Source organism: Taudactylus pleione, unplaced genomic scaffold (genome assembly GCF_031769625.1).
Source record: "Taudactylus pleione unplaced genomic scaffold, aTauple2 ptg000229l, whole genome shotgun sequence".
In the NCBI taxonomy this organism is placed as follows: Eukaryota; Metazoa; Chordata; class Amphibia; order Anura; family Myobatrachidae; genus Taudactylus; species Taudactylus pleione.
In genome coordinates, this window is record NW_028284631.1 from 2,774,772 (window position 1) to 2,789,743 (window position 14,972).

The following is a 14,972-nucleotide window of genomic DNA, read 5'->3' on the forward strand; positions in this document are numbered from 1 at the left end:
ATCAAAAGCTTTCTCTGCATCAAGGGAAAGCCAAACAAAGCCCATTGCAGACATTGAGGGAAAGTCAATTAAGTCATAAACCCTACAAACATTATCTAAGGCTGTCTACCTGTTATGAACCCCACCTGATCAGGATGAATTAAAGAGAAAGGAAGTCGACATAGGTAATTGGCTATTACTTTAGCACAGAGGTTCCCAACCGCAGTCCTCAAGGATCCTCAACAGTTCCGGTTTTAGAGATATCCATGGTTGAGCACAGTTGACTTAAATAGTACCTCAGTTCATTTGATTTAACCACCTGTGCTCAACCATGGATATCTCTTAAACCTGAACTGTTGAGGATCCTTGACGACCGTGTTTGGGATCCTGTGCTTTAGCATATAGAGCAATATCACCATTTGGAGGGGCAATCATTTTTACACTATCCAGGGTCTTTACCCATTTTAAGAAGGGTAACAATTTGCACCTCCAGCATTTCAGGTGGAAATATTCCGGAGTTGCTTTGTGTTGAGAGGGGTAATGGAATATGGTTCCAGACACAGGAGACTAGGTATCTGTAAATATGATCATTATTCAGATCATATTCATCCAACATTTGGATATCATAGAAGGCAATATATATATTGGAAAAAAAAAGGAAAAAATATACTCCTTTCTATTGGGACACACCTCGTACTTTGAACGTCCATAGAATTATAACTATAATAATCAATCATTGATGTGTCCCTCAGTATACTGGGGAAATTTGGAGTGTAATATTACTCACCTTAGTATAGAGATAGGTAGAATAACAGTACATGGGTGCTTATCTAAACAGGGATGTACTTCCCCTAGTTATACCTGAGCATACCAGTTCAATGCTCAGCAGTGAGAGTCTTAATTGCTAGTTCCACCTCTTGTTTGGTCCAAGGAGCATTTAGGGCACTCAAGTCATGAGCTGATAAGAATGGCAAATGAAGTCCTAGAGAGGACATTGAGGGTTAAGGTATAGAAGGATCTTTCACAAATTATATAATTGAGCATAATAAGATAGCAACCATTTGTATCTTTTACCTTAGAATGGAAAGCAAAGGTCGCAAAAGTATGAAAAAGTATAGCAATTCATGATAACAATAATCTAATGGGAAACGACAGTCACATAATACCGATGCCTCAACAAGGAGAAATTTGCTCTATGCTTATAAAAAGTGGAAAGGGCCAATCTGTTTTTATTAGGGGAGTTCAATCCCTTAGAATAATCAGAACTACAGTAAAACAGGAGCAGGAGGATCACTAAAACCATAGCGTTGAACAGGACATAACTGTCACGAGTTTAGGATATTTGAGATCCGTGTTGTGACCATTTAGGCCAGCTGAAGTAGGAGTATGAGTAAAGTTAGGAGATCTGAGGAGTTGTTTGCTCATGGAACGGATAAGACAAAGGTTTGAGGTGCTTGGGGTGTGCAGGACAATACTGGCAATGCCAAATGACCTTAACTCAAGACTCGGATGCAGGACTACTGTAGAATCCTAGCCGTGTATACCTTGAACAGTGTGTACTGAACTCAACCTCAGCTCCAGGCCTAAGGAGCTACAGGCTGGAACATACTACTGGGAACTCAGGTAAGCTACTAGGGAACTCAGAGCAGCATAGTATCGAACCTGGAATTGCGATCACAGAACTCACAACTAGTGTCCGGGATAGGAAATGCACAGTGACTGACTACAGGAGCTGTATCACACTGGGATCCAAACCACAGCAACTAGCCTGGAACTGGATTTGAGTTCTGAGACTCAGAGCTGAGAGTGGAGATACGATATCCAGGACCATCAGCTGCCACAGCCAAAAAAAAAAACCGTAAACTGGATACCTCCACAACCCTGGAATCAAAGCCCTGAAACACAGAACAGCCGATAGTAATTAATTCAGAATAGGGGAGCCGACCATAGCACCACCCTGCAGAATAAACCAGAGACAGAGTAAAGGTTCCCATCCACTGTGCAGTTGTTTGTCAGTCTGTGATGTGCCTACACTGAACGAGCAGTCGTTCAGTGCAGGCACATCAGTCATCTGGTAACATGCTGAACCTGACGTTATCGTCAGGTTGACCAGCATGTTTGCCCGATTATAGATGTCTAAACGACCAGCAAACGATTTGCACGATTTATGAACGAATGAACGATATAGTTATCGTTCAATCGCTCAAATAAATCGCCTAGTGCACAGGTTCTCAAACTCGGTCCTCAGGACCCCAAACAGTGCATATTTTCCAGGTCTCCACACTGAATCAAGTGAAATAATTAGCTCCACCTGAGGACCTTTTAAAATGTGTGAGTGAGTAATGTCTACACCTGTGCACCTGCTGAGTGACCTGCAAAACATGAACTGTTTTGCAGGTCACTGTTGAGGACAGAGTTTGAGAACCACTGGCCTAGTGGATGAGCACCTTAAGAGTCCATGAGAGCACCAAATGTAAGAGACACTGTAGAATATCTTTAGTAGATGGCAGACAGCGGATAGGCACACCAGTAGATAACAGCTATGGTAGATGGAGTGAATGTGCAGCTCAAGATAGCCAGCAGGCAAAGTGTTACTGTGTGATGAATGAATGCTGTGATGCTGGTATTAAACAGATAAACTGTACGTACCTGATTTAGTAAACAGGTGGAGCTGATGCAAGGGAGGCTAAGCAGTGCATAGATTGAGCCAGCAGGAACACAGTAATGCTTATGAAAAGACAGGCAGCAGGGGATGGTTTCCGCGGTACTGGCTGCAGGTACAGGAGCAGGAAACAAGTACAGGAGCAAGCGAGGAGGGTATTGTTCTGGCAGATGGCCAGAGCAGTTTTAAATAGACAGTAGTGGAAGTTCAAAGGTAGTTTGGTTCCTGTGAGCATAGCTGTAGTGCAGGGATTGGTTTGGAGAATCACATGGAGAAACCCAACATGGGCGCATCCATGCAGATGGCTGGTTTGCTTACTTATATCTGGAGCGAATGGAAATGCTGACCTGGCAATCTGCAGACAGCAATGATATGATTGCACTGGGTGCGTATGTGGGGCTAAGTTCCCAATTCATGACAGTACCCCCTCCTCTATGAGTAAATCTGCAGCATGAACATCAGAGTCTCTGATCTAGGACCTTATGTCAGGGCTATAACCCTCTCAATCCACCAAATATTGTAAATGGTTGTGTCTAAAGCGAGAATCTAAGATCGTCTTTATTTCATACTCTTCTACTTGCTCTGTATGAACAGCATGTGAACCTTGTTTGGGTGAATCAATTCAAGATGAGCTGTTTCAACAAAGATACTTGGATGGAATTTGGTATTTTGAGTTATGTGTGAAAATAAAGTTTGATAAATCCCGGGTTGATGACTCATGAAATAATGAATTGTCCAATGAAATGAGGAGCAAACCTCATTGATTGAACTCTTAAACAAAGATTATAGGGGTATATTTACTAAAGTGTGAGATGTTGCTCATAGCAATAAATCAGATTCTAGTATTATCTTCTAGAAGGTGCTATATAAATGTTAAGTAGAATCTGATTGGTTGCTACGGGCAACATCTCCACTTCTAAAAACCCGCACCTTAGTAATTATACCCTTAAGTGTGGAAAGCCAAACTGTGGCCCTGATTCAGAGCCGGACGCTCTGACCATCGGGCTTGCGACGAGACCCTTGTGATAGGGTCTCGTTGCCGCAAACCCCAGAGAGCTTTCGGCTCAAACAGTGGGCCGCTCCCAAACGGTAGGCGTTCTCATGGGAACGCCTCCGTCTGGGCAGCCACCCCCCGGCCCGCCCACTAAAGGGGGCATGCTGTCACTCAACATCGACAGTACACCCCCTTTGGTGCGAGACCCAGAGCGACGAATTGCCCGTCGCTATCCGGGTCTCGCGCATGCGCTCTGGGTCACCATCGACCCGGTTGCGAGCGCTCAGCGCTTGCGACCGGGTCTGAATCAGGCCTTGTGTCTCATATTTTAAGTTCTGGAATGGCTCGTTTTTTTTGGTCTGCTCGGATTTTGTAACATTGAGACGCTTTGAGAAGTGCTTCAAGGACTTGTCGCCAATTCACTGCAAAAGTTCATAAGGGCAACTTAGAAGCTGGAACGGAGGTTACTGCTAATAGTGTGAACAATGGTACCTGGGGAGGCTGGCCATAAACAATGTGAGAAGGAGTAGAAGCGGAAGACTCATGATAATGGTATTGTGCGCGAACTCTGCCCAAGGTAGCAAATTCCCCCAATCATCCTGATGTATTCAGATATGGCATGTGTTTCGGGAACCGATAGAGGATATGCTCTAATCAAGTAAATGGGACAGTCCTGGGTTTTCTTTCTCAGAGGTTAGACAATGTAAAATGAACCTTCTGGATACAGGACTTGGAACAATTAGTTCCCCACCGCAGCATTTGAAGAGATGACCAATCGATGTGTGGATTGTTATGTTAAAGCCACAGGAAGCAGAGTATGACAGCATTGGTAGCCTCAGGAATCACAAGGAACTGTGAAGTCTCTGAATGTAAGATTCCAACCTGCAACATAACTGGAGAGGTTAGGTGGGTAATGGTACCATGCGGACAGGGCAGTTTCTAGGGTCTGAGGCTCCCAGTGCGAGCAGTCAAAATGCACCCCCCCCCCTCGAAGCAGTAATATTGTGGAGTGGGCGTGGCGTCATCATGAGGGGGTGTGGTATCACAGTAAGGGAGCGTGATCTAGAAAGCCCACAGAATGACAGCCACCGTGACTACTGAGTACAAGGGTGTCTAACCTGTCAGAGGCAAAGCGCTGAAAAATATATGTAGCTAAATAAAAGATAGACAGCATGCGCGCGCCGGAGGCGCGCGCTCAAAAAATGGGGTGTGGCCTAGCTGTCACAAGTCCACGCCGCATTTCTGTGTGCATGCCTGTGGTGTGACATTTGCAGAAGTATGACCTTGCATCACACCCGGTTTTAGTCGCGTTGGGAGCGAGCCCAGCCAGATCCACATAAAATACACTGCAACAAACCACTTCCACATAAAATATATTGGAAAAGCCAGAGGCACATAAACTACGTTTTAAAACCACATCCACCTCAAATACATTATTAAATCCAGAACCACATAAAACACATTGAAAAAACATGATTCACATAATACACACTTCATTCCAGCCCCCTCCCTTACCATTCCAGCCCCCTCCCTTACCATTCTCTACCCTCCCTTACCATTCTCTCCCCTCCCTTACCATTCCAGCCCCCTCCCTTACCATTCCAGCCCCCTCCCTTACCATTCTCTCCCCTCCCTTACCATTCCAGCCCCCTCCCTTACCATTCTCTCCCCTCCCTTACCATTCCAGCCCCCTCCCTTACCATTCCAGCCCCCTCCCTTACCATTCCAGCCCCCTCCCTTGCCATTCCATCCCGACAGGTCTTAGGCTTCCCCCCCACTGGCTCTCAGGCAAAAGTGCCCATTATGCAGTGCCCCCTGTAGTTGTCCCCATATGCAGTGTCCCCTGTATTTATGCCCCTTATGCAGTGCCCACAGTGGTAGTGTAACTTATGCAGTGCCCCCTGTAGTCATGTCCCCTGTAGTCATGCCCCCATCAGTAATGCCCCCAATAGTAATGGTTCCTGTTGTAGTGCCCCAGTAGTAGTGTCCCCAGTTGTATTGCCCCCAATAGTAATGCCCCCTGTACTAGTGTCCCCTTTATAAATTCCCCAGTATTAATGCCCCTGTATTAGTGCCCCCAGTAGAAGTGCCCCTGGCCCCTGAGTAATGCACCCAGTAGTGGTGCCTCCTAAGCAATAACCCCAGTAGAAGTGCCCCCAGAGTAATGTCCCTAGTAGCTGTGCCCAGGTGCCCCCAGTAGTGGTGGCTCCCCCCAAGTATTGTCCAGGCTGCCTGCACACACACACAAAAAAAAAAAAAAACAGTAACACTTACCTTCAGCCCCGCTCTGGCCCCAGCTCTGGCGTCCGCTCCGCTCGGCTGCTCCTCTCTCTGCACTATGGGAAAGACGTCATGACGTCCTCCCATAGTGCACATTGTGGGAGCCGGAAGCCGGAGCCTCCGTCTCCGTCTCCGGCTGCTCTGCTCTGCCGGGCGCCCGCTGGTAACTGAATCTCAGCGGGCGCCCGGCAGTTAACATGCTGTTTCTACAGCAGGGGTAGGAGGCAGCGCGCCCCGTGCGATTGCACGGGTCGCCTGCCCCTAGAAACGGCCCTGCATGCGGAATACGAAAGTTATCTACAGCTGTAAGAAAGGTAGGTGTGGAAATTTTAATCAAAGGAATAGCTTTTTCTTCCGCAAGTCTAGCAGACATAAAATTCCCAGCGGCCCTAGAATCAAGTAAGGCCGATATATACACTGTTCCTTTTTCCAGTTTCAAAGTCACTGGTAATACACAATCTGTATTCTGTGGGGGACGATGAACTCCTCCTAAACTGACTCCCCCATTGAAATTTAGGAGAAGGCATTTCTCGACTACCGAGAACAACACTTGAGGACATGACCAGAATAGTATAGACTCTTTGACTCGTCAGTCACATTCTTCTGCTGAGAGAAGGGATCTACCCAGTTGCATTGGTTCATCGTGTGCATGGGCGCCGAAAGGGAGGGGAGCGGGTACAGTTTACCCGGGCCCGGGCTTGCTAGGGGGGCCCGGTGGGGGCCCGGATCCGGCATTGCCCCCTGCCCCCCCCCTCCCTCTCAGCAGCTCAGCACACAGCTTGTGCTGGGCTGCTGTGTGAGACTGCTCGCGGCTGCTGCACAAACGGCTTCTCCTGTCACTCATTCAGCCGGGCTGTCTGTGCGCAGCGAGCGAGCATTTCCCAATCACTCGCACTGGTTCACGCACGCGCCTTGCGATGCATACGCATGCGCAGAATGCAAACAATTGGCTGGCTGCGTGCGAACACATCTTAGCGAGCAGGTCTGAATCAGGTCCTTAATCCAAAAGGAACAGGACTCTAGAATAGAGTGCATAACAGTCTTAGAGGATCCATGTAGAAAATGAACAACTGTTTAAGTATAGTCCCTAATGTTATTTCCTAGGACCAGGTTGAAGAAACAGAGGAACTCTTTAGTAGTAGATGGGAGAGTAACCGATATTTCCCTGCCTGTTAAAAGCTTAGCACCAACGTCTAAAGTAGGGGTGTGCACCGGCCCCTTTTCGTGTTTTGGTTTTGGATCTGGATCTTTCTTCGTGTTTTGGATCTGGATTGGTTTTGCCAAAACCACCCTTCCGTGTTTTGGGTTCTGGGTTTTGTGTTTTGGATCTGTATTTTTTTTTAAAAAAGCATAAAAACAGCTAAAATCACAGAATGTGTTGGTTTTTCTGCTCCTATGCTATTATTAACCTCAATAACCTTAATTTAGAGTCTATTCTGAACACCTCACACCTCACAATAGTGTTTTTATGTCCAAAAGGTTGCACCGAGGTAGCTGGATGACTATGCTAAGCGACACGAGTGGGCGGCACAAACAAGTGACCCATCTAGGAGTGACACTGCAGTGGCAGACAGGATGGCAGTTTGAAAAACTAGGCCCCAAACTGTACATAATGCAAAGAAAAAAAAGAGGTGCAAGATGGAATTGTCCTTGGGCCCTCCCACCCACCCTTATGTTGTATAAACAGGACATGCACACTTTAACAAAGCAATCATTTCAGCGCCAGGGTCTGCCACATGACTGTGGCTGAAATGATTGGTTCGTTTGGGCCCCCACAAAACAAGCTGGCAATTAATCTGTCCCTGCACAAACTGGCTCTACGGAGGCAAGATGTCGTCCTCACCCTCTTCAGTGTTGTGTACATCCTCATCCTCACAGTATTAACTCGTCCCCACTGGAATCCACCACCACAGGTCCCTCTGTACGTTCTGGAGGCTGGTCTCCCTGGAAGAGTTGATAATTCATTTTGATGAACATCATCTTCTCCACATTTTGTGGAAGCAACCTCCTACGCCTTTCGCTGACAAGGTTCCCGGCTGCACTAAACACTCTTTCGGAGTACACACTGGAGGGGGGGCAACTCAGGTAAAATAGAGCCAGTTTGTACAGGGGCCTCCAAATTGCCTCTTTTTCCTGCCAGTACAGGTATGGACTGTCTGACATGCCTACTTGGATGCTGTCACCGATGTAATCCTCCACCATTCTGTCAATGGTGACAGTATCATATGTAGTGACAGTAGACATGTCAGAAATTGTTGCCAGGTCCTTCAGTCCGGAACAGATGTCCAAACTTGGTCCTGCCTGCCCTGCATCGCCGCCAGCGGGTTGCTTAGGATAGCTAAGTTTTTTCCCGGCAGCCCCAGTTGCGGGAGAAAATGAAGAAGGAGCTGTTGACGTGTCACGTTCTGCTTCAGCTGACAGTGTGTTCACCAGCAGGTCTTTGCACCTCTGCAGGCTTGTGTCGGCCGGAAAGAGAGACACCACATAGGCTTTAAACCTAGGATCGAGCACGGTGGCCAAAATTTAGTGGTCTGATTTCAACAGATTGACCACCCTGGAATCCTGGCAAAGCGAATGAAGGGCTTCATCCACAAGTCCCACATGCCGAGCGGAATCGCTCCGTCTTAGCTCCTCCTTCACTTTCTCCAGCTGCTTCTGCAAAAGCCTGATGAGGGGAATGACCTGACTCAAGCTGGCAGTGTCTGAACTGACTTCACGTGTGGCAAGTTCGAAGGGCTGGAGAACCTTGCACAACATGGAAATCATTCTCCACTGCGCTTGAGTCAGGTGCATACCCCCTCCTTTGCCTATGTCACAGGTGGATGTATAGGCTTGTATGGCCTTTTGCTGCTCCTCCATCCTCTGAAATATATAGAGGGTTGAGTTCCACCGCGTCACAACCTCTTGCTTCAGGTGATGGCGGGACAGGTTCAAGAGTGTTTGCTGGCGCTCCAGTCTTCGGCACGCAGTCGCTGAATGGCGAAAGTGGGCAGACATTTTTCGGGACACCCAAAGCATCTCCTGCACGCCCCTGTCGCTTTTCAGAAAATTCTGCACCACCAAGTTTATTGTGTGAGCAAAACATGGGACGTGCTGGAATTTGCCCAGATGTAATGCCCGCACAATATTGGTGGCGTTGTCAGATATCACAAATCCCCAGGAGAGTCTAAGTGGGGTAAGCCACTGGGCGATGATTTCCCTCAGTTTCTCTAAGAGGTTGTCGGCGGTGTGCCTCTTACTGAAACCGGTGATACACAGCGTAGCCTGCCTTGGAACGAGCTGGCGTTTCTGAGATGCTGCTACTGGTGACGCTGCTGCTGTTGCTGCATAAGGTGATACATCTACCCAGTGGGCTGTCACAGTCATATAGTCCTTAGTCTGCCCTGTTGTCCACATGTCCGTGGTTAAGTGGACATTGGGTACAATGGCATTTTTGAGGACACGGAGGACACTTTTTCTGACGTTTCTGTACAGTCTCGGTATCGCCTGCCTAGTGAAGTGGAATCTAGACGGGATTTGGAACCGGGGACACACTACCTCCATCAATTGTCTAAATCCCACTGCACTAATGGCGGATACCGGAAGCACGTCTAACACCAACATAGCAGTCAAGGCCTCAGTTATACGTTTTGCTTCAGGATGACTGCTGTCGTACTTCATCCTCCTCGCTAAGGACTGTTGGAGGGTCAATTGTTTAGTAAAAGTAGTGGTGTTCCTACTTCCTCTCTGGGATGATGAACGACCCAGCAGCAGCAAAAGCAGCAGCGGCAGCAGGAGATGTAGCAATGCAGGATCCTCCAGAGGAATCCCGGATAGGAGAGTCAGTCATGCCAGTGACATGGCCTGCAGGACTACTTCCGATCCTGACTAAGGAGGAAATTGACGAGGAGGGAGTTGACGGTGTGGTTTGCAGGCGCTTGGATACAACAGGACAACGGGATTTAGGTGTCCCTGGACTGCTTATGGTCTTAGCCAAAGTTTCTGAACTTGACAGTAACTTTTTATGAACGCGCTGCAGGTGCCGTATAAGGGAGGATGTTCCTAGGTGGTTAACGTCCCTACCCCTACTTATTTCACCTTTACATATGGTACATATGGCAAGACAGTTGTTGTCCGGATTTGGATAGAAATATTGCCAGACCAAAGAGGTGGAATGTTTGGTCTTCTGCCCAGGCATGACCGTGATGGGCTTTTTCATCCCACGGACAACAACTGTCTTCCCCGGAGCCTGATTTAAACAAACCACATCACCACCAGAATCCTCCTCGCCAACTTCCTCCTCAGCGCCAGCTACACCAGTATCCTCATTCTGTTGTACTTCAACAGTGACATCTTCAATTTGCATATCAGCAAGTGGACTGTGGGTGCTCCTTTCAGCACTTGCAGGGGGCGTGCAAATGGTGGAAAGAGCCACCTCTTCCCGTCCAGTGCTGGGAAGGTCAGGCATCGCAACCACCACCACACTTGGACTCTCCTTGGGGATTTGTGATATCTTCTTAGAACGCACAGTTCTTTGCTGTGCTTTTGCCAGCTTAACTCTTTTGATTTTTTTAGTGGGAGGAGGGCTTCCATCGTCATGTGAAACTGAACCACTAGTCATGAACATAGGGAAAGACCTTAGCCATTCCTTGCCACTCTGTGTCGTAAATGACATATTGGCAAGTTTACGTTTCTCTTCAGATGATTTAAATGTTTTTTTCAAGGTCATTTTCCTGAACTTTGCCATTTGGGATTGTATGTGCCCTCTACTATGACATTGGGCATCGGCCTTGGCAGACGACGTTGATGACATGTTATCGTCTATGTCATGACTAGTGGCAGCAGCTTCAGCACTAGGAGGAAGTGGTTCTTGATCTTTCTCTATTTTATTTTTATCGGAGAAAGTTTGGTCCTCCATTTATGTTATATCGATTTGATATATAGGTGCGGCTAAGGCGCACACAAACACAGAAAATATTTTTTTATTTTTGCTGGAGAGTAGTGCACTTTGTGGGCTACACCACCCTTTAAGAAATGAGCCAGCCGGCTCTTTACTTATGGGACACAGGCGCACGCTTGGCGCTGCTCCTTTGTTGATGCGCGTGCGGCTACTGCACACACAATTCACAAACACAGAAAAAATAATTTTTTTTTTAGCACTTGGGGGGAGCACCCCTGACGGACAGAGCACCCCCTGGACAACACTACAGCACCCCTTTAGGACTGGGACACTGCACAGGACTTTGGAGTGGACACAGCCCCTATGGACAACTGACTGCACAACACAGTCCAGCCAGCCCCTATGGACTTTGAAGTAGTGGACACAGCCCCTATTGACAACAGCAGCACAGCACAACACAGCCAGCCCCTATGGACTTTGAAGTAGTGGACACAGCCCCTATGGACAACAGCAGTACAGCCCAGCACAGCACAGCACTACTCTGCACTACACTACACAGCCCAGCCAGCCCTAACTCCCACCCTCCCTCTTCACTGTCCACAGCCAAGTGAGAAAATGGCGCCGACGCAAGTACCTTATATAGGATCCAAAACCCGCGAGACCCGGAAGGCGGGATGATGACGTTTTGCCTCGATTTCAGATCCGAGTCAGGCGGGAAAAGTCGAGCCTAACTCTGATCGGCCTCGGATCGGGGTGGCTCGGGGGGGTTCGGATTTCAGAAATCCGAACCTGCTCACCCCTAGTCTAAAGATGAGCTAACGTATGTAGAACCCTCGTATTGAACAAGCAATGTCACAGGAAAGCGCCACCGGTAAGGTGATAGAATACAGAGCAATAGTAACAGCGGAGACATCAGGGAATAGTCAGATTCAGGATTTATCGTTGACTCTGGGCTTCTTCCCCTCATTCAGTAGTACCATTTAGATATGACTGAGCAGAAAGGAGAACAGGATAAATACTAGGCTGATGATGAGGCATGCTACCTGGCTGTGCTAGCGATACTGAAGCCTAGGACACAAGAAGTGTAGGAGCAAGAGACATGTCAGCGACACAATAGAATGCGAGTCAGTCTGTGGAATACACACTAGTGATATGTGCAATCTGGAAATGTATGTATCTGTGGGTGTAGCTGGAATTGCACACTGTTGTATGGGAGCAATAACTGCCACAGGATTGTATGCAGATTGTAGCAGATACTGCAGTCTATAGCAAATGCAAATGGTAGCTGAGAGCACACAATAGTAAATACAGATGGTAGCAGACAGCACACAATGGTAATTGCAGATGGTAGCTAACAGCACATGTTGGTGAAGCAGGCTGGAAGCAGAGAGCTCACTTGTGTAAATTGAGAATTGCTGATTACAGGACTGTTAGCAGTGGGTGACTGGTAATGGAGCACACTGCTTGTAATTGGAGTAGCACTGGGCACAGGATCAAGAATACATAATAGAGAGCAAACTTGTAGAGTGTAACAGGTACTGTAGGTTGGTAATGATGTGCATCTGGTAGGCTGTAGTTGAGACTGTAGGCTGGTAACAATGGGGGCTATTTAATTCAACGCAAATTGAATAGCGCCGTGAGCAAGCTCTCGGAGCTATTCGATTCAGTGCACTGTGTGGTTGGAGAATGCCAGTTATCGCGCCTAAACATAGGGTGTTAAGGCGCATTAACCGGCATTCTCTGACCAAAGTGCCGGGCGCGCGGCAGTTAGGGCTGCGCTAAACAGAAAAACAGATGCTCGCCCAATACTTTGGTCAGATTTCTACTCATATCCCCAAGGGGGTGTGAGAAAATATCCTTAGCCTGCCCAAACACCGCACTGAATTGAATAGCTCCGGGAGCTCTAATTGAATTGAATCGCCCCCACAGTGCACTTGGTAGGCTGAAGCTAATACTGCAGAGAAACAAGAGGTGCACTATGGTGTAGCAGGGAAGCTCAGGGCACAGGGAGGAATGCTGGAAGCCAGAGGAGTCAAATACACTAATGTGCACAATAGAGTGTGCACAGGTCAAACAGCAGTGAGTGACTGAAGATGGAGTGCACTGCAGAACCAGAATGCACAGGACTAATTGTTTATTCCAGTAGATGCAGGAGTCAGATCTGATGCTGGAACCAGAAATTAGTGTAGACAAGTTGAACTGGCAATATACAAGCAAGGGATTTATATAGAGCACTCTAAACAGTCATTCATTGCACAGGTCACGTGGAAACAAACTCTTTACTGGTTGGACAAATCCAGAGTTAGCTGACCAAAGCAAGATGGGGACACCCATGCAGGGGTTGGGTATGGGATGTCGACGCTCAGGATCCCGACCCTGATAATCCTAATACCGGCATCTCAACTGGGTTAAAATACCGACACCGGCCGGTAAGTACCCTAACCGTACCAATAAACCTAACCCACCCCTTTCAGCATAAACTAAATATTTAAAGGTCTCCCAAAAGGTCAGCGCCACCAGAAACCTGTAGGGTTTTCTCCTTAGCTGGAAAAAAATGAATTTGGAGAAGAGTGTCTCTAGGGAGGGAGCTTGCGATCAATTTTACCATTGAATACTGCTGCAGAGCATTACATCTGTTGAACTGCATTGTAAAATCTATGATTAGGTAAACAATCTGTCCTCAATGCTGCTGATTTGCTCATCTTCCTCACCAAATGTTCTACATCTGCATTCCCAATCCTACAAGCCCTACACTGCCCCCCCCCCTTCAGAACCAAATTCAAGCTTCTCATACTAACTTACAAAGCCCTCACCAAATCCTCTCTGACCTAACCTCCCTTCACACACCTGCCAGCCACCTTGGCTCTACAAATGCATGTTGCTGCTCCTGCTAACTGTTTACTTCTTCCCATTCCCATGTCCAAGTTTTTGCCCATGCTGCTCCGCACCTTTGGAATTCTCACCCTCTCTCTATCAGACTCTCCACCTCTCTATTAATCTTCAAACGGGCTCTCAAGACCCACTACTTGATGTAAACCATCCAGCTCTCATCCTAACCTGCTGCTCCATGCTCCTTCCTCACTGTCGACCCCATCTGTGTCACCCCTGCCCCTTCCCTTTAGAACATAAGCTCTCATGAGCAGGGCCCTCTTCCCTTACGTGCTTCTCCTTCCCTTACTTATACTATCATTTATTCCTAACTCCCCACAACGGCACCTAACACTTGGTTGCTGACTCCCTGCTGCTTATTTAAAGGTTTGATTTCTAATGCAACATTGTTTATAAACCATGCCCTTGTCCTGCATTGTTTTGTACGGTTAATGGTTTTCTTGTGTGCTTATTTGTTTATGTACTTTGTAGGAAGCTGCGGAACTGTATAAAGGATAAAAATGACTCGGTCGTCTAAGTTGGAGTAGTTTGTAGAAGACGGACATGGCATAGTCAAGGAGCTTGGAATTAGAAACTGATGTTGTTTCTGCGTGAGTGATCCTCCATATCCACCATCTTGTCCTTGAGCGCCTCCAAATCAGCCTATAGTTAGTTATGAGTCCAGATCAAATCATTGTGTGAAGTGACCAGTTCCCCCATTTTTTGATCTAGATGCTCAGTACGGTCCCTTATAGCTGTAAGTTCGGTCTTAACCTCCTGTATAGCAGCCATGAAATTGTTGGACTTCAAAGATTAAAACGCAGACATTTGGTAAAGGGTTTTTAACAGTCAAAGGAGCTTCAGTGGGGATCAAGATCCAGCCAAGGAATGGAGACAAGCCATGGAGGCAAGGGGGGCTGAGTGCCTTAGAGGGCTTTGGGTTAGAACATTTCATTGTGGGAGGTAAGGGAACCTAATGCTTAGGAGGCATTGTATATAGTATAGTATGTGACAATAGCTATGAGAAGCACATGAAGCAGTCCAGTACCAAAAATAGGAGCAATATAAAAAGGGAATGTGAATGAAGGTGTTATCTTCCATAATCATATGATTATAGTAGGGATGAGCGGGTTCGGATTTATGAAATCCGAACCCCCCCGAGCCCCCCCAATCCGAGTCCGGATCCGGCTTTCCTGCCTGACTTGGATCTGAAATCGAGGCAAAAGTCATCATCCCGCTGTCGGATCTCACAGGTTTTGGATTCTATAAAAGGTCCCCGTGTTGGCGCCATTTTTCACTGTGGACAGTGA